We start from the raw sequence: 8,335 nt of genomic DNA, 5'->3' as shown, positions 1-8,335 counted from the left end.
CGATTACAAAAAAAAAAAAACGATCAACATCACTGGGAATATTGCTTTCTTCTCCCGCAAAATTTTTCACACTTGGTGCACTTCATCTTTACACTCCTTGCGCTCAATAGCGTGTTCGTAAATCGAAGCTTCGTCGCTCCTTACAAACCTGCGCAGAAATTCATAGCTGTAACCTCAAACTTTCACCCCAGTGCAACATTCTCGGTGTCGAAATGTTTGCTCAGTAGTCAACAGTGCTGATACCATCATGGTGCAAGCCTTTTATATTTCCTAAATTTTCGCCAGAACACGCGGTCAGCTGAAGAAATTTTTGAACCATGTTCTTCTGATATTATTCTTACACTCGAATAAAGGGAAAATCAGAATCCACCCGTTAGTAGCAATTGCTACAAAGGAAACACAACGGGTTCCTCAAAAGAAAAGCCTCAGAGTTGAAGAAAAATTTGTCCCGGTCCGGGACTCGAACCCGGGACCACCACCTTTCCGGGGCAGCCGCTCTACCATCGAGCTAACCAGACGGCTAGCAGACGGCAGGGCAAAGTCGAATTTGTCGACAACACGAAGCAAAGGCAAGTGGGTTTCCTTGCGGGTTTCCGCAGAACTACAACTTCAAACACATATTCTTACACTCATTTGGTGGTCCCTGAGAGCAGTAGAACCAGCGCAATGGATGTTTTAACATGTGGATTACAAGGGAAGGGGGAGAAGCATGCTGATCTTGCATCGGCCTTGTAGCCTTCTTTTGTGCAATTGTCTTGCTGCGAGATAGCGAAGCACGTTTAATTCTTTTGAAACACTGTTACGAGCACTACCACTGAAGTGCAGCATTGTCAGTTTACATCCTGTTATATTTGGCGGAGGTTATTCAGCTCAATAAACATTCCATTGACAGAATACATCACTAGAGGAGCATAACTTCATTCAGCGTTACTATAATTGTGTAGAGAGTTCTGTATTATGGATTTTACAATTATTTAGGGTAAATCATGCATTGCTTTTTATTTTTAGAACTTAACCTAATAAATCAAGCTCTATATATATTCTGCGTTAGTAAAGACAACTGAAAACGTTATGCTTTTGTCTAAGTGATCAACAAAGTATGCATTTCTTTTTAATATTGGGAAAGCGCACATAACATATAAATATCTCATTAAAACACTCGGCGAGTAAGTTCAAACCGCACACATGTTTCAAAATTATTCTTATTTGTTATTCAAGAAGCAAAAAAGATATGAAAATATTGATATCTTACTGTCCTCTATGGTCTTGATATCGACACTCATCAGTCGACCGACTTGAGTCACTTGGAAGTCAACCCTCTGTTCCCTGTGCAAAAAAATCCAATGCTTTGAAGAATAAACCACAGCGGCACGCATTTCACTAGGAACTGTAGAAATAACGCTTCATTCATAGCAAGGCTTTACTTGGAAATATACAAATGAAAATCTCTAGGGTATGTATATGTAGCTTTTCATTTGCTTAATTAATTAAAATGCTTGCAATTACCGAATCTTTAAAGAGGAGAGTGGGATTACAATCAGGAAAAAGTGTCAAATTGCAAAAGCACGAGCTTGATTACAGAGCTGCTAAAACGGAAAAAAAAATAGTATCAAATACGCCCATAAACACAACAAACAATAGAAATGACATGAAAGTAAACATCAATAGCGGCTAGCAAAAGTGCAATAAAATATAGTAAAATTTTAAAAGCATATAGCAGTACGCATGGTCCGCGTATACAATGTATCTGCAGCAAACGTGCACCGCGAGGATAGATGTGCAGTCACGTGCAATATGGCTTACAACACCGGTGCCCGTGGTCGAAGGGGCTCTAAGGCTGTGCGGCTTCGCAGAAACAGGGCAACTTCCCGACCTAAGCATTGCTTCATTTAGTGATATTCATTAAACCGCTATTTGGCATGTCAGAGGCGCCGCGCAGCCCTGGAACCCCTTCAACCACGAGCAAGGGTGTTGCAAGTAATATTGCACGTGACTGTGCATCATTCATAAAAAAATGAAGAGAAAAAATCCAGGTGGTATTACCACTAAGAAAGAAACAAATAAATATTTTTGCGAATATACACCCTTCGTGACTGAAGTGATGGATGGTTGTAGGTGGTTTCACTCGCTACTTATGCGCCTCTTGAAGTACAAACAGAAGCTCTTCCTATTACAACATGGATGATCCCTTGATACTTTCGTCGGCGTTGCGAGAGAAAGAAAAAACGGAACTGCACACATAAACAACAATGTTTCAATGCTTTCATAGTGTGATGTGTGGTGCGCGACATGGTGCGGTGATCGGGACGGTCAGGAGCAGACGACAAGGAGTGCGCGCGCCGCGGCAAATTCCGTGCTGGAAGGAGGAAAACGACCACGCCGAAGAGCGTCCGGCACGTGATCGCGTAGCGCAGGAAAAACAACTAAACGAAGAAAGACAAACCAATTAGGAAAGACCACGGGGCGTCAGGCAGCCAATAGGAGAATGCCTAATCAGCCAGAGAGAAGAAAAAGCGTGGTGCGCTGGCAGAAGGGGGAGACGCAGGGGAGACGCCAGGAGAGTTCCAGGAAGCGACGGCAGGAGGAGGTCAACCACCGGAGCGGGCGTTGAAGACGGGCCGTCGGGTTCCGGACCCGAGCCACCTGGACTTCACCCGACCGGGGCCTCCTGCCAACCTGTTCCTGTGCGTCGCCCGTCTACCAGAGCGTGCCGCCAGCTCCTCAAGGCCGGTGAGCTTCTGTGGTCGTGGGTACGACGAGAACAGTCGGGCTTCGGGCCCGAGTTCTACTCCAGCTGCCCGGCCAGAACGCCGCCGCTGTCTACTCGTGCCACCAAGCCACCTGCTTTACTTCTCCGAGACAGAGCTGGACAGCTCCGGTCGCCCGGTCAACCAACTTACACCACGACTTTTGGTGAGACCAGCGCCACTCCTTTCGTCAGCTTGTCGCCGCGTCGCCGCGTCGAGACTGTTGTGTGTCCCTGCCGTCGTGGCAAGCCCGGACTCGCGCACTAGGTAGCTCCATACTAGCCCCAAGTGTGTTTCTTTCTGCGATGATGTATATTTGAGTGTTTCTTTTGTGTTTTCTATTTTCTTCTATTTATCTTAAGCCTTTTTTAGTTATAATAAAAGGTTGTGTGTGTGTTCAAACCGACGACTTTGTCCGCACTTGGGTTCTCGGAGGCTCCGCCTAAGAGAAGCGTTAAAAAATTTGAGTGCACGAGCCTTTGCCCCCATATTAGGGTCATCGCACATAGCTTGGCCGACACACACAGACAAAAAACAAGCCAACACAACTGAAGTACAGAAACACGTTAGGCTGGTCACATGCGTGAGCCCATGGTCCCCCTAACTGAGGGGCTACTGTGCAGTGTGAGCCTGACATGCGTTGCCTCTGTTGTGCGTATGGAAATGACGTGACTGCATTCCTCGCGCCGGCCTCGAGCTAACAATGTATTTGCTTTCTTCTGAGAGTACCATTGCCAGTCAGACACAATGTTGGGCTGCCGTGCGTATCAGTGGCAGCATTTATCGATGGAGTCTCTCTGCAATACTAAATCTTTCTGCAATGCCAAAATTTATTTTCGGGGTACGACTTTATCTCAATCGCAACCGACTGCTGCCAAGGACTATCTGTAACCACGGGCCAAAGGAAAACATTTTTAGACAATTGTCCAGACCGGTCTTGGCACTGAAAAATTTAAGAATTCTGCTCAAGCTGTTAAGGGCTTTTGAGTTGTGCCACCGACTTTGAAAGTTATGGCGCGCAGGATCGCGTTACTGTGTGAATTTTTCTGCATTTAGTTTTTTCTTCCTTCTTTCATCCTTTATTCGCTTTACCCCTTTCCCAAGAACAGGGTAGCCAGCGGGCACTTACACTGGCGAAGGTTCCCGTTTTCACTCCCTTTTTGTCTCTTTCGGATCCTGACTCTATAGACTGCTCTGATACGGTTCCCTTTACCACACGCAAGTATTACTGCTCCTGCCAAGCATTCGCCGAAATAAGGCTGACTACATGAGCGAGTACATTTGGCAAAGCGCAGACTATCAGCGCGGCGTGTTCTTCATTGCACGCAGACAGCATAAGAAACGCCAGGTTTTCCGTCGCCGCTGCCCAGTGCTGAAGCAAGACACAGCTTTCTCAGCTAACACCACATTCTCCCAGAGAACCACTTCGTTGACGTCACCTCACGCTTACCCCTAGCTTTGTAACTTCGGGCGGTTAAAATTAGGCTTTATACGGAGACTAGTCCAACCAAGCAATCTGGTCGCTCAAACTTTCGAGCTCTCTCTGCTTTGCTTCCGTGCTCACGGGGGCTCTAAGCAGTGAGTTGCTTCGTCCTTGTACAGCGAAAACAATGAATGGTTCGGGTGTGTCGCCAGCCCCTGGTCGACGGCTTAGGCTCCTTCTTGTGAACGTCGCGAAACCCTTACCAGGTATTGTGTGATTTTGTGGAATTTCGCTTGCCGAAACGACGATGTCATTATGTGGCATGAAAGCATTTCTGGCCTTCGCAAAACTTTAGGCATTTGGCAGCTCCTTCCATTGGGCATGCTTCTAGCTGGTCCACGGGTTGACCCGTATTTATACCTCTCCTCGAGTCAACACTGCGCCAAAACTAGAGAACCTTGATGGCACGGCTGCCCCTCGATAGAAACGGGCAAAGCCGTTTATTCACATTCCCCAGATATTCGTGAGAAGCGTAGGGTCTTCCTTGGCCGGGCGAGGGGGGCGGCGCTGTGTTCAGTTAGGTAAATTGGAGTAAAAACCTCGAGTCTAGGAGCGTTTGTGAATACGTTGGTAGCAGTTGTAGAAGCTGCTTAAGGGATGGCGACTCACATGCTTCTACATAGTACTATACATATTTTGCAGTTGCGTGGAAAAAGCCTTCCAATTTCTGTATATTTCCATGTTCTTTTAAAAACGATGAGGAGACATTCAATCTGCGGACGTGGAGAACCTGCCAAGCGGTAGTGCATCACACAGCGTTAAGCAAAGGTACATTAACTTATTTTCATCAGTTAGTAATGCAAGCGATCGTTGCTTTAGGATGTGTCCTTTAGAATCAGTGCGAACCAATCAGTGCTAAGCACTGATTGGCTAAAGGTACGTTTATGCGCAACTGTTCTACAATATTTAAGTAACTTAGATTGGTGCGGCCATGTCGAACACAACTCCTCTAGAGCAACCTGAGAGTGCCATTTTTTTATGATCTTTAGATGTTCCCATCAAAATTTTCAACGATGATCAGAATGGTAATGTTATCACGGCTAAACCATGCAGAGTGCGTGGTCATGAACTTCCCGATATCACGCTTGGGCGTGTCTGTGGATATATACACAGTGGATGTCAAATCTGCGTCTTCGTTAGGTGCGGCACATAAATTCCCAATGTATATATGTATGTTGCATTGTCCGCTTTCGGGTGAAGAGTGTAGGGTTGTACATACATTTTGCCCATCGCGTACATGACAATGCCTCCTGCTGGTGAGTCCAAGTACGGTTCACAAACGCTTCCACTATATCCATTGACTCGAAACAACGCATCTTGATTCATTTATTTACGTCAGTCATTAATATTATTTAGCATTATTGCTGGAAGCGGAGGGCTTGGAGCATGCTTCACCTCCAACAAGGGTTGGGCCGGTATCCCCTGGATCAACCCACGCTTCCCTTTCTTATTGCTGATGCACATATACAAAAACTACATAAAAATCTTGATTTAGTTATTTAATTTATTGTTATTTACTAATATTATTGCCTATAATATTTTAGGGCGGAGTGCTTGAACTCGACGCACCCTCTTCCGCAGGAAGGCCCGGTATTGCACTACCTCCGAATCAGTCAGCATTTTTGCCACCGGAGACAGCAAATGCATTGGGGATAGAGGTATATAGTTTCGCCGTAAAACCACCTAAGGTATTTCAATGAGAAAAGCCTCAGCTCCTCGAGAGCAGCTGATTTTATCGTCGCCTAGTCACGATGTTGCTCGGGCATGAGAAATCGTCGATAGTTGCGTCACCTGTTTGGGAACCACCACGAGCACAACCTTCCTCATGTTTTACTGTGCAACCTGATAAGGTTCGAGCAAACTAACAGCTGGCTCGATCCGTACAGTTGCTTCACCGTCTATAAAAATTTTAGAACGCTCCTTTAAAGAATAATGTGTATTGTCACACGCTAATTTGATCGCCTTCAAGTGCCGCCCTCATGTGCCCGCCCTCATGTGTAGCCTGGCGAAGATCAGTTCGCGCATGTGTGGCAGTGCTGCTATTTACGATGGCGGTTCCTAGGTGCGATAGGTACGAATATTCAAGGTGTGATAGCGTTCGATGGCTAATTAGAGTTCAGTGTATTTGTACAGTCGCGACGTTCCTTCCTTGCCTCTTTTGGCGTCTTGCTTTTCTCTACATGAACATCGACGTGTGGGTTGCCTGATGACGAACAGACATTGTCGGGGCTGCTTTTCCTGTTCCGTTCTGCCATGAGCGTGGCCAGGCTTGTCTGGATGAAATACCCAAACCTAGTTCACATCTAATGAGGCCTGCTCAATGGGCATTGCGTGCCTCTATGTGGGGGAAACATGGATCTTACTCGAAGAATTTTTGATGGTCGGGTGGCAGCGTTCGGAAAGGCACTTGACACTTTCTAGCTTCGTTGATGAAGTAGAAAAGTCAGGCTGGTGCGCAGATTCCCTATCTCTGCGTTCCTATTTTCGGAGCTCTTAACTGGACTCGTTACTCTCGGGAGTTCCTCGTGGTTTGCCAAGTACCGCTGTGCCACTCTACCGGCCACTTATCTTTGTGATCATCGAGCGCTGCTCATTGCGATTTCTATGTGGTTTTCGGAGTGGGGGTCGTCGCCCCTCTGTACTCCTCTAGTAGCAATGCGTAGTTAGTCACTGTGGCGGATAGACGCATTCTGTATGGCTGAGGCAGTATATATCCACACTGGTTGGTTCCGCCGGCTGCTGCTCACAAGTCGACGATCATCCATAATGAGGCTGTTCACTGGTGAATTCAACATTGCTACAGTATTGTATACAGCCATGAACCAAACAGGCAGTGCCTATGCAAATGCCTGCTTACTTTGACGCTTCGACTCTCCCTGACCTCGAACCCCCACGAGCCGATTTCTGCGTGGTTGCCTCCGCGTCCACTCTTCCTCTCTCGGTCACTCCAACCCTCAACTCGGCAAACGAGTTTGGCGGTGGCTACTATGGGCCAACGCGCTAGAGCTGGGCGAACGAAGAACGTTGGCTTTTCAAGGCATGTTCCCGTGTCTCTCATTTAAAAATGAGTGCCCAAAATGTGCAGTCATACCACTGCGTTTTCAATATTTCTGAAACATCATAGCAAAATTAGTCAAGACGAAATAAGCCTACCTAGACGAAGTAGGGTTTAAAGTAGACCGATTCAGGCTTTGTGGATGCAGTTTTACACAAATGTGCCCACGAAGCTAGATATTCGGCGCAGTTTCACGAGAGTTTAGAAGGACTCTCCGAAGCTATCAGTCATTCTGTGACATATTCTTGGCCATAGATAGGTTAGAAAAGCTGGTGAGGCTTATACGGGACTGAATAACGGCCACATTCTCTTCAATAGAGAACTTCGAGATGAGAAGCAATACGGGGCTGAATTCGTAATGGACCATTTCGGAAATCACAGCGCCGCGAGAAAAGCTAGCGGGCGCGCGACGCATTATGGGAAAAGTGAGCGAGCGCCGACCAACCGCCCGTCTAGGCTTCGTCCTGCGTTCGCATAACTGCGGTGTGTGTTAGTGCGCGTGCTTCGTTTGGTTTGAGATTTCGTGTACTTTTTGGTGGTGGGCGGTTGCAGGTGCGTTATATTAACTGTTACGTGCCTGTGGGTTACTTAGTGACCTCAGCCACTACTGCACACGATGTCGTTGAAGTGCCGAGGCGGCGGCCAGACTTGTGTGCCGGGTTGCGACAACAACACGCTGAAAGACAAGAACGTTTCATTTCACGCGTTCCCTGCAAATGAAAAAGAAGAAAAGGAGTGGGTGAGAAGAATCAACCACCAAGGAAGTGCTGGTCGCTTCTCTTTGTGGCAGCCTTCTAAGCACCACCGGATATGCGGAGCTCACTTCAACGCAAGTGGACGCCATGGTTACCTGGACCGGCTGCCAACAATTTTCCCCCATAAAGTCATCAATCAACTATCTCCTTCCTTTAATACCGGTAAGTATATATATTCAAACGGTTAGTGCATGTTATCATAACTTCCAAATCTTTTCCAGTCGCGAAACGCAAGAAGACGAGCTCCCAAACTGCCTCTGCCAGCCCGGTGCTTCTTCTGAACGAGTTGGATATC

This window comes from Dermacentor andersoni, chromosome 8, assembly GCF_023375885.2.
Source record: "Dermacentor andersoni chromosome 8, qqDerAnde1_hic_scaffold, whole genome shotgun sequence".
NCBI lineage: Eukaryota > Metazoa > Arthropoda > Arachnida > Ixodida > Ixodidae > Dermacentor > Dermacentor andersoni.
The sequence above is the reverse complement of the archived record's forward strand: the minus strand, read 5'-3'. Positions refer to the sequence as shown.